This window comes from Kogia breviceps, chromosome 4 (genome assembly GCF_026419965.1).
Source record: "Kogia breviceps isolate mKogBre1 chromosome 4, mKogBre1 haplotype 1, whole genome shotgun sequence".
Classification (NCBI taxonomy): Eukaryota; Metazoa; Chordata; class Mammalia; order Artiodactyla; family Physeteridae; genus Kogia; species Kogia breviceps.
Genome location: NC_081313.1, coordinates 148,691,339 through 148,710,443, shown reverse-complemented (window position 1 = coordinate 148,710,443; position 19,105 = coordinate 148,691,339). Strand labels below are relative to the sequence as shown.

General features: G+C 42.4%; 3 pseudogenes; 2 read left to right on the top strand and 1 right to left on the bottom strand.

Moving 5' to 3' along the window:
• The window catches only part of LOC131755467 (RNA/RNP complex-1-interacting phosphatase-like), a 289,322-nt pseudogene that overhangs the window by 216,204 nt on the left and 54,013 nt on the right, over positions 1–19,105 (top strand).
• The window catches only part of LOC131755443 (UDP-N-acetylglucosamine--peptide N-acetylglucosaminyltransferase 110 kDa subunit pseudogene), a 149,681-nt pseudogene that overhangs the window by 90,546 nt on the left and 40,030 nt on the right, over positions 1–19,105 (top strand).
• LOC131755521 (centrosomal protein of 78 kDa-like) overlaps positions 1–19,105 on the bottom strand; it is a 74,743-nt pseudogene that overhangs the window by 55,386 nt on the left and 252 nt on the right.

Genomic DNA, 19,105 nt, shown 5'->3' with positions numbered 1-19,105 from the left:
AAGCCCACAAAAGAGTCACCAGGCCTCTCCTGACTGCCTAATTTTTTACATAAAAAATTAAGTCTAAATTTGCACACGATTAGGAAAACTAGACTAAAAATACAAAGATCTATTCCCTTCCATTGAGGTGGTTGCCATTAATAGTCTTTTGTGCATTTTCAGGATCAGATACACAAATGTGTACACATGTATATATGCATGTTTCAATATGTACATATATACATATATAGTATTTACAAATACAAACACTGTGGGTTTCTAAGTGGAATAATAGACATGTCCTTTTCTACACCTGCTCTTTTCCCTTTGGACCTGATGACGTATCAGGTCATCTTCCCAGCCTGCTCACAGGCCTTCCCCGAGCTCCACACACACGTTCCTCCCTACCACGGATGGATCCTCATTTCCTTCATCAGACCCCTCCCGAAGGACATCCAGGTTGTCGCTAGAGTTTCCCCATTACGTAAGTCTCCCTCATCGGACTTGCGGGTGCCTGTTTGATGCACGCTCTGTGCAAGGCAGAGTACTGGCAGAGGGCAGGTGCCTAGAAGTAAAAGTCTTTGGTCAAAGAGCAAGAGAGTTTTGAACTTTGATGGATGCTACAAGCCTCGCTCCAAATTTGAACACATTTGTTATACTTAACATACGCAAAGTGTGTTTGGTCCCTCGTCTACACCAGATGTTATCAGTCTTTAGAATTTCTGCCCATCAGAGGGAAGAAAACCCCATGGTTTTAACCTGCATTTCCTAAAGAATTTGGCCCCTCTTCATCTGTCTAGTAGCCAGCTGTGTTTCTTCTGAGTGGTTTGCTCATACAGTTAGAAACCACCCACTGCCTTTATAAAATTTGGTTATCCTTTTTCATTTATTGGTGGGTTCTTCTCTCTATCAACAGTCACCTTTATATGTTAATACACTACCAAACTTTTGTGTCTGTCATTTTGTTTTGTTTATGTCTTGAACTGTAGAAAAGTTTTACATTTTCATGTAATTAAATATCTTTCAGTTTATGGCCTCTGAGTTTTATGGCTTACTTAGGAAGGCTTCTCTACTACCTACAGTTAGACAGAAATTCTCTCCTGTATTGTGTATTTGCTTATTGCATTTAGCTGCATTTGCATCTTTTCAACTGACTAGAATTTGTGTATGCTGTGATGCCAATATCTAATTTCTGTTTAAATGAATTAGCAATGCTTCAATCAGTCACTTAGACAAAAAGTCAAGTTAGAGTTTAAAATTGTCTAAGTTAAAATACAATTCTCAAGTAAACAGGGACCAGTTTCTGGACTTTTCCACCGATCTGTCTTTCCCTCTGCCAGTGCCAGTGGCTTTATATGTTGATGGATCATATGTTAACATTATATTTTATTAATGTTAACATGTATGTTTAAAATATTTCATCTATCCTTTTGCACTGACTTTTTCAGGTGAACACTGAACTGACTTCTAGATATTTACTAATTTTTGTGACTATTACGAATGGGATCTTTCCTTGTTTTCTATTGTTATTTCTGGCTTACGGGAAAGTAACTGACTTTTACATATTTAGACACAACTCATCACAATTCTGAACATGATCATTTCTAGTTTTTCCACTGATTCGTATATTTGGAAAAAAAAACATCATTATCATCTGTGATATTTGTTGTTTCTTTAGTAAATAAAGCCTCTGGAACCAGCCCCCGCCAACTCTCCGCATGTTCTTATCCTGCCTGATCCACTTCCCTGCTGTACCTGACCCTAATCTGTCTGCGCTGCTGTACAACACTGTCTGTTCACAGGGCTCTGATGACAAGAAAAGCTATTCATATCTGTAAAGCGCCAAGGGCTCTGCCTGCTTTATTTTATTTTGGGGTTGTCACTAGACACATCACATGCTTCCCTCTCTTTCACAAGGCCTGCACCCCACGTGAAAGGGAGAAAAGGTGACCTCATATCTGGATATGGATTTTGTCACTTCACGAGCTTTATCATAGTAAAATTAATATCTAATACATATTAAATACTATGTGTCAGGAACATTCTAGGTGCATTCCATAAGAACCACAAATAATACTGACAGCTAACCATTCAGGAAATAATTAAACGTTGAGGCATAATAATTAAGGATGTTTTAATTTTAGCCCACCGGACATATAAGGGGTATAAGTTCTAGTAGCATTAAAAAAAAAGAAAGAGTTGCCAATTCTAAGAGTAGCTTTTCCTTTTCGACCACCTCCCAAAATTATAGTTCTCTTTTTCTGTCTAGCAGCTTTGGATGGTTCCTTCACCGATGGAGAACTTATCCATTGGTACTGAGAGAGAAATGATAAATATGCCATTTAAGTTACAGGTAATTGAGGAGGGTTTGATCTTCACTGCAAATTAAGATATTTTAAGTTAATAAAAGGTCTTCAATCTGCATTTCTGGGAAGCTAAATTAAAGCATCACACACCATTTTCAAAAACAGAAAAGCCATTTCATTTGAATAAAAACTTAGTTTTAAGATGGCAGATCCACCAGACGTGGTTCACTAAAGACCACCTAGAGGGGTGGGATAGGGAGGGTGGGAGGGAGGGTGACACAAGAGGGAAGAGATATGGGAACATATGTATATGTATAACTGATTCACTTTGTTGTAAAGGAGAAACTAACACACTATTGTAAAACAGTTATACTCAAATAAAGATGTTATTAAAAATAAAAATAAAAATAAAAACATAAGATGGCAGAAAGTACCTTGATAATTTTCTTTTAGGAAGGAAAGAAAAAAAAGCCATTAAAGAGAAATTCTTGGGCTTCCCTGGTGGCGCAGTGGTTGAGAGTCCGCCTGCCAATGCACGGGACACGGTCTCGTGCCCCGGTCCAGGAAGATCCCACATGCCACGGAGCAGCTAGGCCCGTGGCCCATGGCCACTGAGCCTGCGTGTCCAGAGCCGGTGCTCTGCAATGGGAGAGGCCACAACAGTGAGAGGCCCGCGTACCGCAAAAAAAAAAAAAAAGAATATATGCAACTCGTAGAGAAAGTTTACGAGCAAAATAAAACCTATCAGAAAAATAAGGCTTTAAAAAAATCCTATCACAACAGTATCATGCCAAAAGCTAAGCATATATCATATTAAAAATTCAATAGTTTCAATTTTAGAATTTACCTCCAAGCCACAAATCCTCACTAAGAGATTCCGCAAAAGCACTTGCACCCAGGTCACCAATGAGCGTCTTGTAGTTCAGAGTGATGCTCCTCAAACCAGCCATACAGTCAAGATCAGATCTCCTGGAAGGAAGACTCTCAGCCCAGGTGTCTGCATGCCTTCTGGTGGTCTGATACTTCACAGATTTCACGGGATGAAATTAAGATGCTTGAATAAGGAAACAGGGTGTGCCTACTGAGTATGGCTTATTACATCAGAGATTCACTCACACACACATATCAAGCATATATGGCAGGGGAATCAAGCTGAGAAATTAAAAAGTCATTCTGGTTTACGAGTCCAGTGACCCAGATTCTAGTCCGTCAGTGATTAGATTCCAGCCACTGGATGACCTGTTTCTGAACAGTTATGTAAAGCTGGACAACTCAATGACAGTCTAGGAATTATTTTCCTTAGCTTCTAAGTCAGGGAATGGGTCCTAAATTCTATGATTGCTGAGGCTCTAAATGTCATCATTCTGTCCTCCAATGGTCTCCAAACACCTGACTGGGTAGGGTAACCCATAAGAAAACTTTTTAAGATGCATCTTATTTATTAACAAATTATATACACAAAGTTCTATACATATAATGTATGTACATTATACACCACACAGATAGTTTTAAAATGATACAAAGGCAAATAGGTTCTAATATTTTCTTTTCCTAAATCCAAGGCATTATTTTATTATTATTTTAAAATATTTATTTATTTATTTGGCTGTGCCGGATCTTCAGTTGCGACATGCCAGATCTTTTAGTTGTGGCATGCGGGCTCTTAGTTACGGCATGCGTGTGGGATCCAGTTCCTTGAGCAGGGATCGAACCTGGGCCCCCTACATTGGGAGCGCAGTGTCTTAACTGTTGGACCGCTACGGAAGTCCAAGGCATTATTTTAAAAAGTGTATTATAAAATGGATCTCACGTGCTACCTAGGGTATGCACACAGACTTTAGAGGCCTGGACTATGCACAGCAAGTTTGATGTGCCTTGGGAAAATAATGGTTTCACATTTCACCACAAGTCTTGTCTTAAAGACATTCAATTCTTTATATTCATAAAATAAATTTTGGTAATAGGGAACAGTGACTTTAAATGAAAAAAGTCTTATTACATTCTTGAAAAAATAAAGGACTCAAAGTGCCTTTGACACTCTACGACGAAAATCATGAGTGTCATTTTTCTATTAATAATAACTTCTAAAAGCTCCAAGCAAAAATAACAGCAATCACTTACAAATTAGTGATTGCTAATAACAGCAATCAATTACAAACTATTTACACAAATTAGTTCATTTAAACCTCATAATGAGGCACAGAGGTTAAGTGATTGGTTCATGGTCACTAGCTATGAAATGGGAGAAAGGGAATTGGAACCTAGGCCATTTGGCTTCGGCACCTGTGTTCTTGACTGTTTTCAATCCCAGGGGTCAACGGACTTGCCCTCTATAGGATCAAAGAATTTTTCAATTTTTAAAATCTAAATTTAATCATTTCCAGCTTTGTGGGCTATACAGTTTCTGTTGCAACTACTCAACCCCACTGGCGTAGGGTGAACGTAGCCATAGCTACCATGTAAACAATGGGTGCAACTATGTTCCAAAAACACTTTCTAAACAATGGATGCGACTACGTTCCAAAAACACTTTCTCTATCAGGCGACGGGCTGGATCTGGCCCACCAGCCATACTTTGCCCATCCCTGATCTGCACCATCAAACTATTAAAAAGGCTTCGTGTCAAATTATTAAATAACTTTAGGCCTAAATACAGTCATTATAACCACTGTAAAGTTGTTAAGGCATTATTTTTAAAACTACATTTACAAATTGCTGATGTAGTGATTTTTATTAGCTTATAAACTACAGCAGCTGGTAAACACTTGATTCATTTAAGTCTTGAAGACTAGAATGGCATAATTTTTCACAGTATCACAATCAACGTTTTCAGTAAATAAAAATACATAAAAATATTATGAGGTATTATATATTAAATCTCTTATTTCTAAAATTAAGTGGACTATCTTTACTAAATGGTAGAATCCCAAACTGAAAAGTGGTCATATTCTTTCAACACAACGAAAGCTGCACTCACATGTGTCAAAAGACAAAAATTAACTTCCATCTGTATCAATATATTAATGTGCTTCATTCACATATGTTTTCATGAAAGTTCAAACATAAAAAAAATCACCTTTAAGATCTTGGCCATGTGATCTGCTCCCTGCCATGTCACATTACACCCCATGAAGTTTACTGTCTTCAGAGAGTTAGAGTTCTTTACACCTTGCCAAATAACTAAAAGGGAAAAACACACACACACACACACACAATATACATTTGTCAATCTTGACTCATTTGCTTTTCTTGAGTCTATTGGAGGTTTATAGCCACATTCTTAAAATCATTAACTGCAGTCTTCCCAAACAGGTAACTGATGAACAGATGCATTCTAAAACTTGTCAGTAACAAAGTGTTATTCCAGTTAACAGCAGCAGTTTAATTGTATTTAGATACTAAAACTGAATACACTGAATACTGCAAACTGTATTCCCAACCACTCAGTAAAATACTACATACCTTTAGAGACATAGGAAAAAAAAGAAAAATCTAAAAATCTTAAGACTCTTCCTGGGCTTCCCTGGTGGCGCAGTGGTTGAGAGTCCGCCTGCCGATGCAGGGGTCACGGGTTCGTGCCCTGGTCCGGGAAGACCCCACATGCCGCGGAGCAACTGGGCCCGTGAGCCATGGCCGCTAGGCCTGCGCGTCCGGAGCCTGTGCTCCGCAACGGGAGAGGCCACAGCAGTGAGAGGCCCGCGTACCACAAAAAAAAAAAAAAAAAAAAAAAAAGACTCTTCCTATTTTCATTTCCAATGATACTTCCCAATCTTGATGATCAATCAGCGATTTAAATGTCAATTATAAACCCAGTATTTTATTAGCTGCTATGCAGTATACTAGAGCCACAGAAGAGAGAGGACCTCAAACCCTCTGCTCCCTCAAATTGAAAGGCAGGCTTCCTGACCCCTCCAGACCACTACTGGACACAGGGAATACACACTAATGTTTCAGGACTCCAACTAACAGTCACCTGCTTTGTGATTACTTCCATGACACACCCCCACTAACACCACTGAGTTTGCTGCTCTTATGCGACGTGACATATATTTCCTATTTTAACACATACCACAGTGCGTTATAATTATGATTGCAGATACATGTTCTAACAATTTAAAGATCACGATGACTTTTTTGCTCTTTACATCTGGCTATTTCCCTTCCCATAATATTTCTTGAAGAGAAACATTAAAATACAGACAAACAGGGCTTCCCTGGTGGCGCAGTGGTTGAGAATCCGCCTGCCCATGCAGGGGACACAGGTTCGGGTCCCGGTCCGGGAAGATCCCACATGCCGCGGAGCGGCTGGGCCCGTGAGCCATGGTCACTAAGCCTGCGCGTCCGGAGTCTGTGCTCCGCAACGGGAGAGGCCACAACAGTGAGAGGCTCGCTTACCGAAAAACAAAACAAAACAAACAAACAAAAAATACAGACAAACACATAAAACAGAAAATATACAAAATGTGTGGTTTGTGGCTTAACAAGAAACTTAAGTAAAATCAGTTCTGACAGTAGCCAGCATGACAAACTTCCACGATACAAAGGAGAATGGATCAAGATTTGAGCAGGCACAGGAGACACTCCAGGCATGAACAACACCAAGAAAAGGTACACAGGAAGTAACGTGGTGTGTAGGAAATCACGAGACCAGTCTGATGAGAAGAGACTTAAACAAGACTGAAACTCAATTTCTAAACCTCCATCTCGGAGATGGCTTAAAGATGGCGGAAGAGTAAGACGCGGCGATCTCCTTCCTCCTCACAGAGACAACAGAAATACATCTACACGTGGAACTTCTCCTATAGAACACACACCGAACACTGGCGGAAGACCTCAGACCTCCCAAAAGGCAAGAAACTCCCCACCTACCTGGGTAGGGCAAAAGAAAAAAGAATAAACAGAGACAAAGAATAGGCACGGGACCTACACCAGTGGGAGGGAGCCATGAAGGAGGAAAGATTCCCACACACTAGAAGCCCCTTTGTGGGCGGAGACTGCGGGTGGCGGAGGAGGAAGCTCCGGAGCCGCGGAGGAGAGCGCAGCCACAGGGTGCGGAGGGCAAAGCGGGGAGATTACCGCAGCAGATCGGTGCTGACGGGCACTCACCAGCCCGAGAGGCTTGTCTGCTACCCCGCCGGAGCGGGCAGGGGCCGGGAGCTGAGGCTCGGGCTTCAGTCGGATCCAAGGGAAAGGTCTGGAGTTGGCAGAGTGAAAACAGCCTGAAGGGGTTAGTGCGCCACGGCTGGCCGGGAGGGAGTCCGGTTGAAGTGTGGAGCTTCTGAAGAGGCAAGAGACCTTTTCTTCCCTCTTTGCTTCCTGGGCGCGAGGAGAGGGGATTAAGCGCCCCGCTTAACGAAGCCCCAGAAAAGGGCGTGGAGCTGCCGAAGAAACAAGAGACTATTTCTTGCCTCTTTGCTTCCTCGGGTGTGAGGAGAGGGGATTAAGAGCACCATGTAAAGGAGCTCCAGAAACGGGCACGAGCCGCGGCTGTCAGCACGGACAGTAGAGACGGGTGTGGGACGCTAAGGTTGCTGCTCCCGCCAACAAGAGGCCTGTGTGTGAGCACAGGTCACTCTCCACACCGCCCCTCCCGGGAGCCCGTGCAGCCCGCCACTTCCAGGGTCGCGGAATCCAGGGACAGCTTCCCCAGGAGAACGCACGGCGGGCCTCGGGCCGGTGCAGCGTCACGCCGGCCTCTGACGTCACAGGCTCGCCCCGCATCTGTGCCCCTCCCTCCCCCCTGCCTGAGTGAGCCGGAGCCCCCCAATCGGCTGCTCCTTTAACCCCGTCCTGTCTGAGCAAAGGGCAGATGCCCTCGGACGACCTACACGCAGAGGCGGGGCCAAGTCCAAAGCTGAACCCCAGGAGCTGTGTGAACAAAGAGGAGAGGGGGAGGTCTCTCCCAGCAGCCTCAGAAGCAGCGGATTAAAGCGCCACAATCAACTTGAAGTGCCCTGCATCTGTGGAAAACCTGAATAGACAACGAATCATCCCAAGTTGAGGAGGTGGACTTTGGGAGCAAGATATACTATTATTTTACCCTTTTTTCTTTCTGTGAGTGTGTATGGGTGTGCTGCTGTGTGTGATTTTGTCTGTATAGCTTTGCTTTCACCATTTGTCCTAGGGTTAGACTGACCCGTTTTTCTGGGTTTTTTTAATAGAAATTTTTCTTCTTAATAATTATTTTTTATTTTAATAACTATACTTTATCCTACTTTATTTTGTCTTCTCCCTTTCTTTCTTCCTTCCATCCCTCCTTCCCTTTCTTCCTTCCTTCCTCCCTTCCTTCCTCTCTTCCTTCCTCCCTTTCTTGCTCTCCTCCTTCCTTCCTTCCTTTCTTGCTTTCTTCCTTCATTATTACCTTACTTCCTTCCTCCCTTCCTTTCTTCCTTCCTCCCTTCCCTCCCTCCCTCCCTCCTTCCTTCCTTCCTTCTTTCCTTTCTATTTTTTCTCCCTTTTATTTTGAGCCGTGTGGATTAAAGGCTCTTGGCGCCCCAGCCAGGCACCAGGGCTGTGTCTCTGAGGTGGGAGAACCAACTTCAGGACACTGGTCCACAAGAGACCTCCCAGCTCCACGCAATGTCAAACGGCGAAAATCTCCCAGAGACCTCCATCTCAACACCAATACCCAGCTTCACTCAAGGACCAGCAATGAACACTGCTGGGCACCCTATCCCCAACAAAGAGCAAGACAGGTCTACAGCCCCATCCCTTAGTAGAGAGGCTGCCTAAAATCATAATAAGGCTACCAACATCCCCAAACACACCACCAGACGTGGACCTGCCCACCACAAAGACAAGATCCAGGCTCATTCACCAGAACAGAGCCACTAGTCCTCCCAACCAGGAAACCTACTCAACCCACTGAACCAACCTTAGCCACTGGGGACAGCCACCAAAAACAACGGGAACTATGAACCTGCAGTCTGCAAAAAGGAGACCCCAAACACAGTAAGATAAGCAAAATGAGAAGACAGAAAAACACACAGCAGATGAAGGAGCAAGACAAAAACCCACCAGTCCTAACAAATGAAGAGGAAATAGGCAGTCTACCTGAAAAAGAATTCAGAATAATGATAGTAAAAATGATTCAATATCGTGGAAATAGAATAGACAAATTTCAAGAAACAGTTAACAAGGACCTAGATGAAATAAAGAGGAAGCAAGCAATGATGAGCAACACAATAAATGAAATGAAAAATACTCTAGATGGGATCAATAGCAGAATAACTGAGGCAGAAGGACGGATAAGTGACCTGGAAGATAAAATAGTGGAAATAACTACTGCACGGCAGAGTAAAGAAAAAAGAATGAAAAGAACTGAGGAGAGTCTCAGAGACCTCTGGGACAACATTAAACGCACCAACATTCGAATTATAGGGGTCCCAGAAGAAGAAGAGAGAAAGAAAGGGACTGAGAAAATATTTGAAGAGATTAGAGTTGAAAACTTCCCTAATATAGGAAAGGAAATAGTCAATCAAGTCCAGGAAGCACAGAGAGACCCATACAGGATAAACCCAAGGATAAACACACCAAGACACATAATAGTCAAACTGTCAAAAATTAAATACAAAGAAAACATATTAAAAGCAGCAAGGGAAAAACAACAAATAACACACAAGGGAATCCCCATAAGGTTAACGTCTGATCTTTCAGCAGAAACCCTACAAGCCAGAAGGGAGTGGCAGGACATATTTAAAGTGATGAAGGAGAAAAACCTACAAGCAAGATTACTCTACCCAGCAAGGATCTCATTCAGATTTGATGGAGAAATTAAAACCTTTACAGACAAGCAAAAGCTGAGAGAGTTCAGCACCACCAAACCAGCTCTACAACAAATGCTAAAGGAACTTCTCTAGGCAAGAAACACAAGAGAAGGGAAAGACCTACAAGAACAACCCGAAACAATTAAGTAAATGGTAATAGGAACATACATATCAATAACTACCTTAAATGTAAATGGATTAAATGCTCCCACCAAAAGACACAGACTGGATGAATGGATACAAAAACAAGACCCATATATATGCTGTCTACAAGAGACCCACTTCAGACCTAGGGACACATACAGACTGAAAGTAAGGGGATGGAAAAAGATATTCCATGCCAATGGAAATCAGAAGAAAGCTGGAGTAGCAATTCTCATATCAGACAAAATAGACTTCAAAATAAAAACTATTACAAGAGACAAAGAAGGACACTACATAATGATCAAGGGATCGATCCATGAAGAAGATATAACAATTGTAAATATTTATGCACCCAACATAGGAGCACCTCAATATATAAGGCAAATACTAACAACCTTAAAAGGGGAAATCGACACTAACACAATCATAGTAGGGGACTTTACCACCCCACTGTCACCAATGGACAGATCATCCAAAATGAAAATAAATAAGGAAACACAAGCTTTAAATGATACATTACACAAGATGGACCTAATTGATATTTATAGGACATTCCATCCAAAAACAACAGAATACACATTTTTCTCAAGTGCTCATGGAACATTCTCCAGGATCAATCATATATTGGGTCACAAATCTAGCCATGGCAAATTTAAGAAAATTGAAATCATATCAAATATCTTTTCTGACCACAATGTTATGAGACTAGATATCAATTAAGGGAAAAGATCTGTAAAAAATACAAAGACATGGAGGCTAAACAATACACTACTTAATAGTGAAGTGATCACTGAAGAAATCAAAGAGGAAATCAAAAAATACTTAGAAACAAATGACAATGGAGACACGATGACCCAAAACCTATGGGATACAGCAAAAGCAGTTCTAAGAGGGAAGTTTATAGCAATACAATCATACCTTAAGAAAAGGGAAACATCTCGAATAAACAACCTAAGTTTGCATTAAAAGAATTAGAGAAAGAAGAACAAAAAAACCCCAAATTTAGCAGAAGGAAAGAAATCATAAAGATCAGATCAGAAATAAATGAAAAAGAAATGAAGGAAACATTAGCAAAGATCAATAAAAGTAAAAGCTGGTTCTTTGAGAAGATAAATAAAATTGATAAACCATTAGCCAGACTCATCAAGAAAAAAAGGGAGAAGACTCAAATCAATAGAATTAGAAATGAAAAAGGAGATGTAACAACTGACACTGCAGAAATACAAATGATTATTAGAGATTACTACAAGCAAATGTATGCCAATAAAATGAACAACCTGAAAGAAATGGACAAATTCTTAGAAATGCACAAGCTGCCGAGACTGAACCAGGAAGAAATAGAAAATATGAACAGACCAATCACAAGAACTGAAATTGAAATTGTAATTAAAAATCTTCCAACAAACAAAAGCCCAGGACCAGATGGCTTCACAGGCGAATTCTATCAAACATTTAGAGAAGAGCTAACAGCTATCCTTCTCACACTCTTCCAAAAGATAGCAGAGGAAGGAACACTCCCAAACTCATTCTATGAGGCCACCATCACCCTGATACCAAAACCAGACAAACACGTCACAAAGAAAGAAAACTACAGGCCAATATCACTGATGAACATAGATCCAAAAATCCTCAACAAAATATTAGCAAACAGAATCCAACAGCACATTAAAAGGATCATACACCATGATCAAGTGGGGTTTATTCCAGGAATGCAAGGATTCTTCAATATACACAAATCAATCAACGTGATACACCATATCAACAAACTGAAGGAGAAAAACCATATGATCATCTCAATAGATGCAGAGAAAGTTTTTGACAAAATTCAACACTCATTTATGATAAAAACCCTGCAGAAAGTAGGCATACAGGGAACTTGCCTCAACATAATAAAGGCCATATATGACAAACCCACAGTCAGCATCGTTCTCAATGGTGAAAAACTGAAACCATTTCCACTAAGATCAGGAACAAGACAAGGTTGCCCACTCTCACCACTCTTATTCAACCTAGTTTTGGAAGTTCTAGCCACAGCAATCAGAGAAGAAAAAGAAATAAAAGTAATCCAAATAGGAAAAGAAGAAGTAAAGCTGTCACTGTTTGCAGATGACATGATACTATACATAGAGAATCCTAAGGATACTACCAGAAAACTACTAGAGCTAATCAATGAATTTGGTAAAGTTGCAGGATACAAAATTAATGCACAGAAATCTCTGGCATTCTTATACACTAAGGATAAAAAATCTGAGAGTGAAATTAAGAAAACACTCCCATTTACCATCACAACAAAAAGAATAAAATACCTAGGAATAAACCTACCTAAGGAGACAAAAGACTTGTATGCAGCAAACTATAAGACACTGATGAAAGAAATTAAAGATGATACAAATAGGTGGAGAGATATACCATGTTCTTGGATTGGAAGAATGAACATTGTGAAAATGACTATACTACCCAACGCAATCTACAGATTCAAGGCAATCCGTATCAAATTACCACTGGCATTTTTTACAGAACTAGAACAAAAAATTTCACAATCTGTATGGAAACACAAAAGACTCCGAATAGGCAAAGCAGTCTTGAGAACGAAAAATGGAGCTGGAGGAATCAGGATCCCTGACTTCAGACTAGACTACAAGGCTACAGTAATCAAGACAGTATGGTACTGGCACAAAAACAGAAATATAGATCAATGGAACAGGACAGAAAGCCCAGAGATAAACCCACACACATATGGTCACCTTATCTTTGATAAAGGATGGAAGGATATACAGTGGAGAAAAGATGGCCTCTTCAATAAGTGGTGCTGGGAAAACTGGACAGCTACCTGTAAAAGTATGAAATTAGAACACTCCCTAACACCACACACAAAAATAAACTCAAAATGCGTTAAAGACCTAAATGTAAGGCCAGACACTATCAAACTCTTAGAGGAAAACATAGGCGGAACACTCTATGACATAAATCACAGCAAGATCCTCTTTGACCCATCTCCTAGAGAAATGGAATTAAAAACAAAAATAAACAAATGGCACCTAATGAAACTTAAAACCTTTTGCACAGCAAAAGATACCATAAACAAGACCAAAAGACAACCCTCAGAATGGGAGAAAATATTTGCAAATGAAGCAACGGACAAAGGATTAATATCCAAAATTTATAAGCAACTCAGGCAGCTCAATAACAAAAAAACAAACAATCCAATCCAAAAATGGGCAGAAGAACTAAATAGACATTTCTAAAAGAAGATATACAGATTGACAACAAACATGAAAGAATGCTCAACATCATTAATCATTAGAGAAATGCAAATCAAAACTACAATGAAATATCACCTCACACCGGTCAGATTGGCCATCATCAAAAACTCTAGAAACCTTAAATGCTGGAGAGGGTGTGGAGAAAAGGGAACACTCTTGCACTGCTGGTGGGAATGTAAATTGATACAGCCACTATGGAGAACAGTATGGAGGTTCCTTAAAAAACTACAAATAGAACTACCATATGACCCCACAATCCCACTACTAGGCATATACCCTGAGAAAACCATAATTCAAAAAGAGTCATGTACCAAAATGTTCATTGCAGCTCTATTTACGATAGCCAGGACATGGAAGCAACCTAAGTTTCCATCAACAGATGAATGGATAAAGAAGATGTGACACATATATACAATGGAATATTACTCAGCCATAAAAAGAAATGAAACTGATGAGGTGGATAGACCTGGAGTCTGTCATACAGAGTGAAGTAAGTCAGAAGGAGAAAAACAAATACCGTATGCTAACACATATATGTGGAATCTAAGAAAAAAAATGTCATGGAGAGATTAGTGGTAGGACGGGAATAAAACATAGACCTACTAGAGCATGGACTTGAGGATATGGGGAGGGGGAAGGGTAAGCTGTGACGATGTGAGAGAGTGGCAGGGACATATACACACTGCCAAATGTAAATTAGATAGCTGGTGGGAAGCTGCCGCATAGCACAAGGAGATCACCTCTGTGTTTTGTGACCACCTAGAGGGGTGGGATAGGGAGGGTGGGAGGGAGGGTGATGCAAGAGGGAAGAGATATGGGAACATATGTATATGTATAACTGATTCACTTTGTTGCAAAGGAAAAACTAGCACACTATTGTAAAACAGTTATACTCCAATATAGATGTTTAAAAAAAAAAAAAAAACCTCCATCTCCAAGTGGACCATTCGAAGGACACATGTGCACCAAAGTGGCCGATTTATTCAATCCCTTTAATGGGGAGAACAAGTTTAAAATTGTATTGCTATAGTTTGCCCCAAAAGCAACTATCAAATGTTGGCAGGACACAATGAAGGCTTACCTTTGTTAACATAGTTAAGTCTCTCTCTCTCACAACTAGCCCATTTAGCTCCACGTTCCTTAGCGCACCGACGCACTTACTCAGCATTTAAGAGCTTTACACAACTAGAAGGTCACATCTTTATTTCTTATCGCAGGAACATGACTTCTGTAAACTTTATTTCTGTCACAACCTAAACCAAAATTATTGTAAAATGAGTGATTTAAATCATATATTTTATCATCATTAAAAAGCATCTAAATTTAAAAGAAGCATCTGCTCTGTGCTAAGGATTGGAAACGACTCCTGTCCTTAAAGCCTTCATTAAGGAGGGAGATGTATAAACTCAAAATTTCAATCACATGAGATAAAGAAACATAACCTTTATGTACAGAGGTTCCTATGAAGGCAAAAAGTTATATCTAAGTGACGGCTTCATGATAACCCCGAAGTACAATGTAGAAAGATGAGACCATGCAGAGTTGGAGTACAAAGTGCATTAACTGCTCAGGGAGCATCTGTACAAAGACACTCAAGGCTGACACCTGCTGGGCACAGTAAATACTGCAGGTGGCGAAGACTTAAAGGCCAGGGGTCCAACTGGGGGAACAGACAGAAAGGAAAATAGAGATGCTGGCCTAAGCAAGCCTGGGAGAGAGCATGGACTGTGTCTCACAGGTGATGAGGCCTGGGGCTACCACTGGCTGAGTAAGGGTGCCTCCGCTGATTAGAAAAAGGCACCCCGCTGCTGAAGGACTGATTAGATAAAGGGAGTGATCACAAAAAGCTCCCCTTCCTCAGGGCAAAGAGCCCTATGAGGCTTGGTCGAACACAGTTCAGACTACACGCCTCTGTGCAGAGCACACGCTGGGCGGCTAGTATGCACTAACTCTGTGTGGGCAAGCCATTAGCAGCATTATTTTAGGCATATCTTTTTATCTTAGGGTTTTACTTAACTCGAGTAGGCAGATGAACTTAGAGGAACTGAGCCCAGGGGCCGCGAAACCACCCAGGAGTTTCGGCCATAGTCTGGGCAAAATGTAATATGGATGAAGAAACAAATTTAGGAGGAGGCCAAATTTTACAAGATAGACCCACTGGATATGCAAGACAAAAAGAAAGTTCAGTGAAGGAACTCTGAAGAGAATGGGCTCTACAATAAATATTTCTTACATTCAGTGTAAAATATTAGGCAAAATTAAGTACAGTGGCCTTTAAGGTCCCTTCCAGCTCTAATTTCTTTTGATTTCTAACTTATTACCCTGGTTAGGTAAAGTCCCATCAGAGGTACAGAACAGTTCTTAACACCTGAATGGGATGCAAAGAATAATCTGACTCCTCTTCACCAGGGGATGAATTGAACTGTCCTGGAAGAAGAGATAACAGGTGCTGTGAACCCCAGATCCTAGAAAAGGGCCAGGCACACGATAAGTATTCAGATTTTTGAAAACAAATGAATAATCATTTCCTCTCCTAGATCTTCACACCCTTTCTCTGCTGGCTACTTTCTGTCAGCTTATAAACATCCTCAAATATACCCACTTAAAAAACTCTCAGACCTATATCGCTTTGGATCTTCTTGTGGATAAACTAAGTCTCTACCATGCCTTCAAACACCTGTCCTCCCAGAAAGCCCAGATCTGTACCTTGGGCCCAGACCTGTCTACCAGGCCCCTCTAAAGCACTGAAGATGAAGTAAGATCCTCTCGCCACCCCCAACCCCTTTCTACTGTGCTCTGTATCTCTCAAAAAGATGCAGCAGTAAACTGTCACCCACGCTTGCTGCCCTCCCTTTTCTAACTGGTCACCAGGCCTCACCCATTCTCTCTCAGATCTGCAAAATCCAGTCCCACCTGTTATAACTTAAGTGGGACCCTTGGATTACAATTCACCCAGCACCCCATCAACTGCCTTCCACATGGAGGTCCAAGTGAGCCTCTAAGCCAGAATTCCATTTCACTGTTCTTTGGTGTTTCCCACAGCTTTCACCATAAACATCCAAACTTCTGACAGGACAAACAAGGCCCCTTTGTGTTGGGCCCCACTACGTTTCCAGGATCAACTCTCATTTCTTTCCCAAACCCTGTGTTTCAGTCCTGTACATTAGTTTTCCCATATTTGCTTATATTTCTCAAACTTTAACACACACTGCTCTCTCCTGCCACCCCAGGAGCTTCTACATATCCTTAGAAAGGATGGCACCTCCTTCAAGAAACCTACCCTGAACTTTCCCTTCCAAGAGTCTGTGCTCTGCAAAGGGGAAAGATGGGGGGGATAAATTAGGAGTTTGGCATTAACATATATACACGACTACATATAAAATAGATAATCAACAAGGACTTACTTCATAGCACAGGGAAATCTACTCCATATCCTGTAACAAACTGTATGGGAAAAAGAGTCTGAAAAGAAATAGATACATGTATAACTGAATCACTTTGCTGTACACCTGAAACTAATACAATATTGTCAATCAAGTATACTCCAATATAAAATAAAAATTAAATTAAAGAAAAAAGAGACTCTGTGCTCTGTAGCACCAGAACTCACTTCTTCCAGAGCATGGACTACTGTGATTGTGTTTACCTGCCACCCAGTAGAAGGGAAGATTACCTAGGGCAGAAGCATCGCCTCCAGCAGCCCTTGGTTCTGACAACTCAGTCAAGTGCCAGAATACTTTACAAACATAACCTGCTTAATTAACTCTAAGAACCCACAGAAAGAGTGCTTATTAATATCATTTTACAAGTGTGGGGATTGTAGTGTGAAAGAAACCTGCCCAGGCCACAGACAGCATAAGCCCTGGAATTCAAACCCTAAGCTGCCTTCACACCGGTGCTCTTTGCACTATATGATACAACTATTGAAAAAAAGACTTTTTTTCCCTAAGCCCTGTTTTAATGGAAAGGAAATGGAGCTGGGATATATCCATTTCCTAATCGCTTTGGTGTGTACCAGGCAAAATCATTCAACAGACCAGGTAACATCTGTGCCACAATGAAAGATGCTCCAAACTGTGCTAAGTGTTCTACATTGTAGAGTCTAGAAGCATGAACACAGTGCATCCCTGTAACCGCCACAGAGACTGGGTCCTGTTAAGCCCATGCTACAGATGAGAACACTGAGACCTAGAAGCCTTAAGGCACTAGGCCGGGGTCACCGAGCTGGCAGGAGTCCTAGGCCGAATGCACCGTCTAGTGCACGCACACCCGGGCACTAGGCACCAGTTCGAGTGCCCACTCTCTATCTGGTACCATCTAAAACACCAATTCGCAGCGCCCACACGAAGGCCCCTGGAAGCGGGAAGTACAAACCTGTCTCGCCAAGCCGTGGCAGTAAGAAGCTCTGGAGACAGATCAGGGGCAGAGGGTGCTCAGGAGCGGCGCCCAGTCCACCCCGCGGAGGCGGTCGGCGTTAACTGCAGCAGGCCCTCCTGCAGGGAAGCGCGCAAGGCGGGCAGAGGCAGCGAGTCCTGCAGCGCGCACAGGTCCTCACAGCGCGAGAAGAGGTTGGCCGCGCTGTCCCAGCAAGGCTTCACCTAGTGATCATGGCCCGAGCGCGGCCTTGGGGACACTGGCTACGGACACGATGCCCACACCTGCCTGGGGGCCCCGACTCGCCTACCGGCCCCTCGTGCGCCCACCGCCCGGCGGCTGCAGCCCCACAGCGTGCGCAGGACCCGCGTCGCAGCCAGAAGGCATAGGGCCACGGGCCCCAGCTAGGCCAGCCCCTCCATGCCGCGCTCCCGCGACCCCGCGTGGCCTACTGTTGGCGCCGACATCAACGACCTCCGCGCCGCGTGGCGGGGCTTTAAGCCAGCGTGCTCGAGGACGTCTGTCCGCTCGCCGTGCGTCCGTACGCAGCCCCGCCTCCCACGGTGACTCGGACTGAGGAGCAGGTGCGGGATTTTCGAGACTAGGGCAGCGCGAAAGGACGGAGGTGTGGAGAATTTGGGGTTTCCAAAAAGCGTTTGCTGACTCATCCACACAAAAGTGAGACCTGGTTGTATCAACGCATTTGAAAAGTAAACTCCCGGTAAGTGTCTGTGCTCGCCCCGCCCAGGAGAGAACTTGCACTCCGGGAGGGACACAGGAAAGGCTGAGTGAACGTCTGCCTGTGGTCCGTTACCTGGTGCAAGGCTGTGTGAATTTCTGCGGCGAGCTCTTAATTTCTGTAGTTTCTGCTGACTTGACATGGTGGTTGGCAAATGGTGACGTGTTTCCTGCATTCAGGACATGATCGTGGTTACTAATAATCACTTTGTTTTGTACTGACACCTCCACAGATAATTTACTACTGAATATCCACTTTACAGAAGAGAAACTGAGGCATAGGAAGTGAAGTGACTGAGTAAGAGGAAGGACTCAGACAATTGGTGTTAGTAAATTAACCCTGCAAGGAGGCCCTTAGCCTGTGGTGGCTCTAGTGATGCGGCCGCCTAGGTAAACCAACCAACATCTAAGGCTGTCAACGCCTCAGGGTGACGAACACCGCTGAGGACAACCAGTCACAAACCACCAACTAGGCTTGAAAGCTATAGCAAGTCAGTCATTTCCTTGCTTTGCTTCTGCCCTTGTAAAAGAAAAA